General features: G+C 53.2%; 1 protein-coding gene, 1 non-coding gene and 1 pseudogene across 2 annotated transcripts in view; 2 read left to right on the plus strand and 1 right to left on the minus strand.

The window, feature by feature from the left end:
* The window catches only part of KCNJ10 (potassium inwardly rectifying channel subfamily J member 10), a 36,079-nt gene that overhangs the window by 4,590 nt on the left and 19,752 nt on the right, over positions 1–11,737 (plus strand). The gene's annotated exons all lie outside the window — the stretch shown is intronic.
* On the minus strand, positions 7,888–8,237 carry LOC120855424 (annotated as a pseudogene).
* Positions 10,193–10,265, plus strand: TRNAG-UCC. Its single transcript has one exon. It is a non-coding gene; the product is annotated as a tRNA-Gly (tRNA).

Here is an 11,737-nt window from a genome sequence, read left to right on the forward strand (position 1 = left end):
AATACTAGAGTGGGTTGCCATACCCTCCTCCAAGAGATCTTCCTGACCTAGGGATCAAACCTGCATCTCTTACATCTCCTGCATTGGCAGGCAGGTTCTATCCACTAGTGCCACCTGGGAAGCCCAGACTAGGGTATACATAAGACCCTATTATCCAGTTCTCCTGGGGACTGCCAGAGACATTTATCTCCTACCAAGCTCCCCATTCTGTGGAGACAGTTTCATCCTAAGATTACAGGAAGCAGATTAAGCATTGCTGGCCCAAACGCAAAAATCCACATGGGTATCCACAGAAGTTTTCTCTCCTCACCAGGAAGGTCTGCCCCTGCCTGATGTTGGACTTGTCAGCAGGCATCTGGATTGCGAAAGGGGCGGAGACCAGAATCCAGCCTGAGACAGGCCCGTGGTCTTGAGCATACTTCTGGGCGGGAGCTTGCAGGCTAGGAGACGTGGAGATAGTTCTCAAGTGGGGTTAGGCCTGACCTTTTAGCATTATATACTCAGCTTCAGCCCTCATCCTAGTTCCAACCCCAAGACCTTTTCCCCACATCCAAATCTCCCTAGTTGATCTGCTTAAAAAAAAAAAAAAAAAGCCACAGGCAACAGCAAGAGGAGAAGGTAAGGATGTCTGACACTTGCTGATTTCAGGACTCCCTTCACATCTTAAAATTTATTGAGTTTTGTTCATGTGGATTACATCTGCTAATAGGTTGGAAAGGAGAGCAAACTTAAAATATGTATTAATTCATTCAAAAATAACAATCAACCTGTTTTGGATGTCAACTTTAATGATATATTTTTAATGAAAGATAGCTATATTTAAAAACAAACAAAATTTAGTAAGTGGCACTGTCTCACTGTCTCAAATCTGTGTGATATCTGGCTTAACAGAAGACAGTTGGTATCTCATATCTGCTTCTGCATTCAATATGTTACAATATTACATTGATTCTGGAAAATTCTACTGAACATCCATGAGAAAATGAAAGTGAAAAAAAAGAGCAATTGACATATTAGCATTATTATGAAGATAGGTTTGGAAAAGCCCTCAGTGATCTGAATATCCTGGCTGATTTTTCCCAGCTGCCCATGGTCTTCTGAATATTTTCACTTGGGAGGCTGTATGGGGTAGTGATTCATCATGTGGGCTCTGGAGACAGACTACCTGCTTGAGCTTGAATCTCAGTTCTGCCACTCGCTAGTTGTACAAGCCTGGGCAAATTATTAACATCTCTGGGCTTCAGTTGTCTCGTCTATAAAATGGAACTTTTAAATAGTGTCTAGTTTTTAGAATTGTTGAGAATGAGATGATGTAAGGCTAGAAAAGGGGCTAACATAATGCTGAATAATATGAGCTCTTACTAAATCCCAGAGCCTTGTCCCTGAATCTCCTGCCCATGGGCCCAGAAGACAGTGATGCAGAATTGACCTTTCCCATGTTGCAGATGTGGGCTTCTTGAACCAGACAGAAAAAGTGATTTGTGCGAGGTCCCAGAAAAAGTTAACAGGGTTGTTGGGCCTGCACCCAGGAGTCCTAATTCTTAGTTCTGCACGTTCCCCATCAGACTGTTTCAGTGGAGGGAAAAAACTCAAGATGCTCAGAGAGGGTAGCAGACCTTACCTTTCCCCCAGCAATCCCAAGTGTGCCATCCATGGCTAAGGGCAGAGCAGGAAGGCGGGTAGCAGGGAGGACCTCCTGACATCAACAGCAACTGCAAAAGGAGAAAGCAAGCCAGGAGAAGACATTCCTCAGCCCAGGTTTTCCATTGTGCCTTGCGGGGAGCACTTCTGTAAAGTGGCCCCAACCCTCTCTCCTGTGGGTTCCTGACCCAGGGCAGAGGATGTCTGTAATCAGCAACACTGCTTCTCCATGGTCCCTTTCCTGTCCCTTTCCTGCTGTCTGCCTGCAGCCCTTTCTCGAGCGTCACTCCCTCTCAGTCTCCCAGCCCTGGGGTGCCTTTCCGCGTTGCTCCAACCCTGCCCTTTGTCCTGTGGTGCCACAGGCAGTGCACCTTGGGAAGGCAGGGGTGGTGCTGAAGGTGCTAGTTGAGGTGGAGGAGGGATGGGGGTGGGGGTCCCTGGCCAGGAGGAGAAGCCTCTTCCCACAGCCTGGGGAAGGGGATGAGGCAGATGCGGGAGACACACAAACATATGGTGGTGGTGGGGGCAGGGGTGAAGGGGAGCTAGTTCCGGCTCTTCGTCTATCAGCCAAATCCCCCTGGGCTGAGTCGCAGGCACTACCTTGTCTGAAGCCTAAACACCTCGAACTCCAGGCACACACCCTGAGCAGAAGGATTCTGGACGGTCAGGACCCACATGCAGCCTGGCGACTCTCAGACATGGCAGGCTGAGGTTTGAGACCTTGCTCCCTATTGCTTGGTTTTGCCTCTCCCACCCACACAGTTCCCTTGAATAGATGGGAAAACTGAGGCCAAAAAGTGGGTGGGCTCAGACAGCCCACGTGCTTCTTCAAGAGTCCAGCCTGGGAGGAAGGATCCTGGTCTCCCACAGCACTGCCCATCCTCCTCCCAGTCTCCCTGGCTTTTTCCACTTGGAGAGCCCTGACAAGTGGCAGGTTTGGGGGCCCTGGTCTAGTCTCCTTCCCTGTCTCCTGGGCAGTGCCCCCAGGGGAGCCCTTGGGGGCTAAGGTCTCTACAGCCTCAGCCCTGCCCCATCCCCTGCCTCCACCCACGAGGCTGGCAGCAGCGCCCCCCCTCCCCCCGCCTCCCCTGGGCTGTGGGACAGGGAGAGGGCCGAGGGGCTGGCCCTGCATACTAATGTCCTGCCCATTGTCAAAGCCCCTTTGTGCCTGGGAGCTCCATTGAGGCGGCTCCGGGGCGGGCACAATGGGGGCTCTGTCCCCGAGTTCCCCCAAACAGTCACCTGCTTTCAGAGCCTCCCCCCCCCACCCCACCCACCCCAGTGTCCAGAGGGCCCAGTGAGCGCGGGGGAATGAGCCCAAGGCCAGGGGGATGGGCAGGAGGCGACCCCCCCTTCTCTGGGCAGGCTGGGGAGATGGGCACCCGGCAGGGAGTGGCCCCGGCTCCCAGTGGGGCGGGGCCGGGCAGTCTGTGGACGGACTTGGAATTCAGGTTCCATGAGGCCGGCCAGGGGAAGGGGCACGCAGCCTGCCCACTCCTTGGCTCCACAGGCCCAGCCACCACGGCCGGTGGCTGCCCGCCTCTCCTCCCCCTCCCACCACAAGGCTCATATATGCAGAGACACACAGGCGCACGCTCTTGTATGCGGCCCCACACACGCTCTCGTCCGCACATCTGAGCGGAGGAGGCGCCTGGACCCAGCAGGCCGACTCAGGCGCACCCACCCACCCCCCACTTGCATATATGCACCTGCACACCTGCCCTCCACCCTCTTTGCGCCCCTTCCACCAGCCTCGGGCAGCTCAGCGCCGGTGCCCCCGCCCCCCACCATGCCCTCGCTGCCCCCTGCTGCTCCAACACAGGTTATAACAAGTTTGCACTTGTGACTTCAAGAATGTAGCCCTGAGGCGGGAAATGTCCCACTGCTCCAGACCGCTCCTGCTTACCTGTTAACCACAGACACCGCCTCCGCTGAACTCTGAACAGGCTCACCCCCACCCTCGTCTCACCGCCCACAGAGAGGTGTGGTGGGCCCAGGACCCCCGGCCCCAGGGCTCAGCCAGACACTGAATGGAGAGTGTGGGGAAGATGAACCCGGAGCCGCCCCAGCCCAGACCCAGGGCAACCACCTCTGCGCCCGCCCAGTGCAAGCGGGGTCACAGCCTCTTACAACCCTGTGAGGTAGACGGCAGCGTTACTATGTTCCCATTTTACGGGAAGGCTCTGACCAGCTAACATGATATATCCAGTTGGCAAGACTGGACTCTATTCTGGAATGGGGGTTTCTTGCTGCTTGGTGTTTCTCTGTTGTTGTTTTTTTGGTGGGCGGGGGGTGGTGTTGGTCACTGTCTGCCTACAGGCTTTCTGGTTGGCTTGGTGGTAAAGAATCCACCTGCAATGCAGGAGACCCAGGAGACTCGGGTTCGATCCCTGCGGCAGGAAGATTCCCTGGAGGAGGGCATGGCAACCCACTCCAGTATTCTTGCTTGGAAAATCCCATGGACTGAGGAGTCTGGCAGGCTACAGTCCATAGGGTCGCAGAGAGTCGGACACGACTGAAAGGGCTGAGTACACACACACACGCACTCTCTGCTTGACTTCCTCAGATGACCTACTCCGTGTGGAATTTTATCAGAGCTGTCTTTTGCCCATCTTTGTTGGGAAGAGTCAGGGCATATTGGGATGGGTGGTAGAGGGGGGAAAAAAGCTTAAACGGGATTCTCAGTCTAGAAAGAACTTTGAAAGGTCACCTTGACCTCTGACCGCCTCTGGGCAGGGTGAGTCTACCTCCTTTCATTTCCTGCCTTCCCATGAGCCCCACTCCCTGCTGCTGACGGAATCACTGGAGAGAGAAGCCACATGGCCTTCTGGGCTAGGGTTTAGGGATTGAGATCTGTATTGATTTTAAGTCCATGACACCTGACTCTGACCTTCCCTGTTAATATCCTGTGTCTGTATAAGGATCTATGGGCTTTCCTGGTAGCTCAGCTGGTAGAGAATCTGCCTGCAATGCAGGAGACCCCGGTTTGATTCCTGGGTCAGGAAAATCCCCTGGAGAAGGGATTGTCTACCCACTCCAGTATTCATGGGCTTCCCTGGTGGCTCAGACCTGAGATTATACCCAGGTCTCCTGCATGGCTGGCGAAATCTTTACCAGTAGGACTCTTCTATTCCTTACCCCAGTAGGACCCTTCTATTCCTTACCCCACTGCTCATCTTGGATGCTCCCCGGCTCGCTACCAGATTCAGCTTAAGCTGCGTGATTCATCTGTCTTCCTCCATGCATGAACACTCTGCCCCAGTCTTTATTCTCTGATTCTTCTGTCTCCAACTGCCCCTGCCAGTGTTCCCCGTTGGAGAAGGGGGCCTGGCCAAAATCTTCAGCCCCTCCAGCAGCACTCTGGCTCAGAGGAGGGATAGGGGGAAGCCACCTCTGAATATAGCTCTGCATCTAGTCAGTATCTTCATGCCACCCTGCCCCCAAACTTCTACTCAAACAAGGACTGTGGATGAGGAATAAGTGGACAGCTGGGGAAGGACGGAGAGCTTCCCTCCCAGGGTGACAGTCGGCCTTCCCTAGGTTTCTCTGTATGAGGGTCAGGGATTGTTTCTCATGCGTGAAACCTGAGAAGGAAAGGGAGTGGTGAGGACATGCGTCAGGGAAGGTGGATCAGTGTCCTGAATACACATCAGAAGCACAGGGCACCTATGGGTTTCCATCTCCATTGAGGGTAAAAATAAGAGGAAATTGCTTAGGCAGCAGCACATCAATTTTGTCTTAACGGGAAGCACTTCCTGGGTGTAAGGGGTTGCCAGGCAAAGGGGAAGGATGGAGAGAGGTGGACAACCCACTCCCTTTGAGGAGAAAGAGAGGCCTGGTTAAGTCTCCTATTGAACAGAGGTGGCGGGGCGGGGGGGTCGTCTAGGAGACAGTTCCAAAGGGGCTCAGAGCCCCTGTGGGCCGCGTGATTTCCAGCTGTCTCAGAGAAACTCTCTTGATCAGCTTCACAAACCCCACAGAGAGTATCATTGTATCTGCCCTCTCCTATCTGCTGTTCCTTCCAGCTCTTCTGGGTCTATCTCTGGGCCAGCTGCTGTTGCGGGAGGGCGGGTTAGGGTTTGGGTTAGACTCCTGAGGCCTGCTGATGGGTGGGGCACACTGCTCACCCTGGGCTGGGGCTGTGGTTGGAGGGGAAGACCTCAGTGGCGAATGCTCCCAGGTTGGCCCTTCAGCACCCGAGGATCAAGAAAGGATCTTGTAGGAAGAGGGAGGTGGGGTGAAGAAGCAAGCCAGGGTCATTCTCTGATTCTGTTGCTACAAGCCAGCTCTGTGACTGTGGGAAAGTTACTCAGCTTTTCTGGGACTTGGTTTCCCCTTCGGTGGGATGAGGGGATTGGACAAGATGACCATGGGGGCCTCCCAGCGCCGACACGCCATGACGGTAGGGTGGTCAGAGGAAAAGCACAGATCTCGGTTTCAGCGGGCCTGGGTTCACCTTGCAGTCACCTCCTCCTCACTAGTGGTCCTCCTGGGCGAGTGTGGTTCCCCCATTCATATGAGGGCAATGGCATCACCTAGCTCCCAGGGAGGATATAGGATGATGCAGTGTGCGAACACACAGTACTTGGCCTGGCTCATTGTAAGGACCGAGGCAGGGAAGTCCACAGCACACGGGGACAAGGACGAGGGGCGGCAGCTCACAACGAGGCTGTGGGCATCCAGAAGGGCTTCCCAGAGAAACTGACATCCACACTGAGGCTTGAAGGAGGGGTAGAGATCGACCTAGGAGAGTGGGGAGAGGAAGGGAGCTTCACAGAAGAGGCCCTGCTGTTTGCCGAGAACTGTTGGTGAGAGAAAGCATGGCCTGTTCAGGCGCTGGGAGCAGCTTAGTGTGGCTGGAGGACAGAGGCCGTGTGTGAGGGGCACGTGGAGGGCCGAGAACATTGATGCTGGAGAGGGCAGCGGAAGGCAGCTTATTGCACACTCTGTGCTGCCTGTAACCCTAGGAGCTTGAGAGCTGGGCCCCTCCACTTCTACTGCAGCTTCCTTTTCCTACTTTTCTTTTCCCTAAGCTCGGTCCCCTTGCCTTTGGTCATGTGGGTACAGGGAAGCACTGGGCTCCCCAAGAGGACCTGGGTGGTTCCGGGAGGATCTCTGGGCCCCGGTCGTCTGACTTGGGCCCAGTCAGGGGTCCAGGCCTGGAGTTTTCTGCCTCTCTCCTTTCCTGCCATTAAAGAAAGATCTGCTTTCTGCTGAAGACTCTGGATTTCTGGCATTGAGGCTCCCTGTGTACCCACTGTGGACCCTGGCTGCCACGCTGCCCCATCATGATATAGAGGCGTGAGAGTGTTGGTGGAGGTGGGCTGAGGGCAGTGTGGAGTGAGCACGGAGGGAAACCAGAGGAAGACAGGTCTTTAGCCTGGAGTAGAGGCTGATGGGGAGACCGAGTCAGCACCTTCCGCTGTTCAAAGGCTGGCACTGTCATGGGAAACTCGGAGGAAGGGCTTCCCAAGGATGAAGCAGGTCACACGCCAGAAAGGGGGCCTGAGGGAGGGAAAAGAGATGTACAATATCAATCCTATGGGTTCTTTTAAAGCCAAAAACTACTTAGCAAAAGCTCTGTACTAGGCACTGAGGAGGTTACAAAGATGAACACTGCTGGTCAGGAAGCAGTTCAGAAATGATTCTCCTGGGGTTTTCTCGACGGTCTAGTGGCTCAGACTCCCATGCTCCCAGGGCAGGGAGCCCCGAGTTCCATCCTTTGTCTGGAACTAGATCCCACATGCTGCAGCTAAGACCCAGAGCTTCCAAATAAATAAATAATTTAAGATAAAAGAAATGATCCTCCTGCTTGGGAAGGGGAGCATGATCCTTCCTGGAAGAAGTGGAACAGATAAAAGGCCCCCTCTGGCAGCTTCTGAGGGTGCTTCCACACTGGTGGTAACGCTCATACCTCCTCCGCTGCCTACATTGCTTCTTGGAGCCTCCACCGACTAGCCACACAATGTCTAAGGTCCCAGACAAGAAAGGGGATAGAGAAGGGGCCCCTCAGCCAGGAGGTAGTCAGCCTCCCTGTTCTCTCTCAGGTGGGAAGTCGCACTGGCCCCAGGACCCTAAGGAGCCAGTCCCATCAATCTTGCCTCTGGTCTCCCAGGTTCTGGTGGCAGACCTGGTGATAGCTCAGTGGCTCCCTGGCCTCCACCCCAGAAACCTTAACTCCTGGGGCCTGGCATCCTGGGCTCCGTACAGTTTTAAACAAAATTTGTTTGATCATTGCTTAGTGATTTATTCTTTTAAGGCTCCATCAGGAGGGGGAATGGAAGACCGCTTCCGCCCTGACACCTTGGGTAAGCAAGGCATTTCCGTCCTTTGGACCCGCACATCAGTGCCTTGTTTCCTGAGGTGCTCCACAGTTAACGGGGGTACCTTCCAGGCCTCAGTCACCCCCTGGCCAATCACAAGGGTCTGCACACCCTTCTGGACAACTTCCTGCTCCTCTGTAGCCTGCACACCAGGAGAATTCTCAGTTCCTATCAAGACTTCCCCCGGCCACACTTTGTAGTCCTTATAGATTTTGGTAGAGCCTGGTATTTCATTTGCCCACGTGAGAAAGTAGCAATTTCAGGTGAAGACATAAGGAACTGAACTGAAATCCAGTGTGCTCTCTTCAGAGATGCATTTCAAAACAGCTCTATGCTTTACCCCTCATCCTGGGCTTTGAACAGCCTGCCAGCTGCCTGGAGCCATCAAGGTGGGGGGTGGGGGGAGCAGAAGGGCAAAGGGCTGCAGGGCATGATGGAGGAACTGGATTCTATTGGGCATCCCTCACTGAACACCTTTCCTACCGTTTGGTAGGGTGAATGGGTTTGGAGGGAGCTTCGCCTTGGGAATTATAGGGAAGTAGGATGAAGGAGGTGGACTGAAAGCCTCCTCCAATTCCAGTGCTATAGTAAGTCTTACTTCATGAAGCACTGTTACCCTGGAGAAAGGAAAACTAAGACAGGGGGAGCTGGAGCACCCTCAAGCCCGAGGAGGTGTGGAGAGGCACCATGAGTAAAGATCCATGGGGCTTGGAGAACAGAGGGTCCGGCTTTGCCATTATATAAACGTTAGCAAGTTACTTTACCTCTCTGAGCCTTGGTTTCGCTAATTTGGTAGATATTTTTCTTCTTTCATCTGCAAAGTAGGCTAATAAGAATACCTTATATTTATATAAGGGCCACAGAGATTTCACAAACTTTAACTTCTGTAATCCCAACCACACAATGGAAGGTTTTATTGCCTCCTTAGGTGAGGAAATGGAGCCCTAGAGAGAGGAAGAGATTGATTGGAGTTCCCATGCCTGGTAAATGGCACAGACCAGGATGGCAAATAGTGGCAAAGAAGAATAGATAGGGACCTCTGGCTGTGACTCAGACCTGCCAAGATAATAAACAGGTTTCCTCTGTAAGGCTAACTGCGTTGGAAAATGGCTCTCTGTATCACCATGCTGAGAAAGATTCTGAGGCTCAGTGAGAAAAAAAAATGGACTATGATGAACTGGTGATATCTTTGAAGGGCGGGAGGTGGAGTAAGTGACGGCCCGCCTGCAGTATGGTTGGCATCCCAGCCAGGAGTCAGACCAGGACTTCATGTCTAAATCCTTTCCCTATACTAATCAATTAGGTTAAGTTCAAAGGCACCTGCTTAAAAGAGAACTAAGATATAGCCTCTGCCTTCAAAGAGCTCAGCATCTCTCAAGGACAGAGGAGTGCTAAACTGATGACGTGGTAAAACGTCCCAGGAATGTAGACGGCATCTAGAGGGCATTCTAGGTGGAGGGGCCTGCTTGATAAAAGCTTGGGGACCATGCAAGTGGGGGTGCAGAAGAGTCGATGGCAGTTCTGTATGGCTAGAATATGAGGTCCAAAGGGGAAAAGAACCAGAGGGAGAGGCTGTGAAAATCAGGGTGGCATCAGATAGGGAAGGATTCAGAATTCTATGTCTAGATGTTTGGGTTTTATTGCAGAAGCTGTGGAACTCCTTGAGGATGGAAAGCCAGAGTGATGGGATGTAACTGCGTTGTTGAAACGCGCTGCTGCGGCTGAGGAGGTGGAGGTGAGGGAGGCGAGGCTGGGGGCGGGGAGACAGAAGATCATTGCAGTGTTTCAGGTGAAAGAGAACTTAGGCAGCCTCAAAGGAGACGGAGAGAAGCCCACAAAGGCAGAATTGATAAGACCTAGTTAGCCGCTGGATGAGGGGCAAGAGAGAAACGGAGGGTGACTCTAAGGTTGCAGCTTGGGCACTGAATGGGGGGTGATTCTGCATACAAGAGGGGAAGCACAGAAGAGATTCCCTTTTGAGGACAGTGCATGAGTCTGAACATGGTAAAACTGTTACCTCCAGTTAGAGGGAGCCTGTAAGGGTTGGACCTAGAGGGCAGAGGTGAGGGGAGATCCGTGGGAGTGGCTGAAACAGCCGAGGAAGTGAGAGCAGAGTGGTTAGAGATGGGAGCCAAGGAGGATCCCTGAGAAACATCAGTAATTCAGCGTCAGCGAGAGGCCACAGCAAGAGAGATGGGCCAAATGTAAAGAGACAGGGAGATGGGATTTCCCTGGTGGTCCAGTGGTTAAGACTCTGCACTTCCAATGCAGGGTATGCAGGTTTAATCCCTGGTCAGGGAACTAAGATGCCACAAGCTGTACTGTGCGGCTGAAAAATTAAAAAAAAAGAAAGAGAGGGAGGAGAAAGCCTGGAGGAGCAACTCAGAGAGTGATGGTGAGACCCTCCACACAGTCTGTACTGGCCCACCCAGTGCTCTTGGTACATCTGTGTGCTTATCTAACTCTCCCAACACCCTGGTGAGGTAGGCATCATTAGACCCTTCTTTTTTTGCAGATAAAGGAAAAGGAAACTCAAAGAGTTTAAGTGATTTTTCCCAAATCCCAAAGCCTAGACGTGGCAGAGCTACTAAGAGCTAATCAAGGTCTCCAGATCAGTGGGTCCGCATCACATCACAGTTAAGAGTCAAAGGGCAGTCAAAGGAGAGAGTGTCCAGAACAGACAGACTGGTCATCAGTCTCACGTGATGTAGAGAGACGGCTGGGGTCAAGGGCTGACAAAACGCCCTTGGATGTGATGACTGGAAGTTCAGCTGTGACCTTGGAGAGAGCTTCTTGGAGCTCTAGCTGCCACCCAGCTGGCTGTGAGGATCAAGTGAAATTGCTTCTAACATGCTTTGCAGAACGTAGACCCTGGTAGTTTGAAGGAGACTGGTACTCTTGTTTTTATTGTTATTAAATATCAGTAGCTTGGACCACTTGAGATTGCTGACATGTAAAAAAACGGGTAATTTTGTATGCTTTAACCTAATAGTAAAAGGAAGGGGCTGGGGTGGAGGTAGGGTGGCTAGGGCACTGAATGGGGAGACTCCAGCTGCCCTGGGCACAGGCAGGCTCCTGGGGCTGGGGTGCCCTGCCCCCTGGTGGTGGGAAGGTGAGCTTCAGCACAGACGCGGTGGGGGGTGGGGGGTGGGGGGGGGTGTGTCCGGGGCAGGTAACCTGGTGAAGCTTGACTTTGTGGAGTCCTCTCATCTCCTCTGCTCCCCTCCAGCCATGTGTAATCTTGCCAGCACCCTCTATGCTAACTGCAGCTGGGCGTGGGGGTGAACTCTCCCAGCGGGGCTCTGTCTGGAAGAATACTTCTAACTTCCAAACTAGGGTGATCCTCTCAACTGGTACCACTGGGGATCAGTTGGGTTCTATGGACAATCTCAGGAATCCAGGCCAGGTGGTGCCTGATTAAAGAGTCCGGGCAGGCTGACCCATGAACACGAGGTCTTGAACCAACCCCTTGGTCATCGCCAGCCCAGCTCCTCTGAAACCTCCCCCAGTGTCCGTGGCGACCTCTTCGGTGTCTCAGATCTTACCGATGACAACAGATGTTATTTGTATTAATGCCATTGCTTCTCAGCGCCTCAGCGGTGTCTTAGCGCCTGCTTTGTCTGGTTCTTCAGTCGAGGTGAGGCGGGGTGGGTTAATATCTCTGAGATGTTCTTCTGAGGTGAGGACACAGACGGGGCCAGGCCGGGAGGCTCCCCGGATGGCTGGAGCTGGGGCTGAGGAGGCACTGGCGCATCCTTTGTCCTCAGCTGAAC

Source organism: Oryx dammah, unplaced genomic scaffold (assembly GCF_014754425.2).
Source record: "Oryx dammah isolate SB20612 unplaced genomic scaffold, SCBI_Odam_1.1 HiC_scaffold_28, whole genome shotgun sequence".
Lineage (NCBI taxonomy): Eukaryota > Metazoa > Chordata > Mammalia > Artiodactyla > Bovidae > Oryx > Oryx dammah.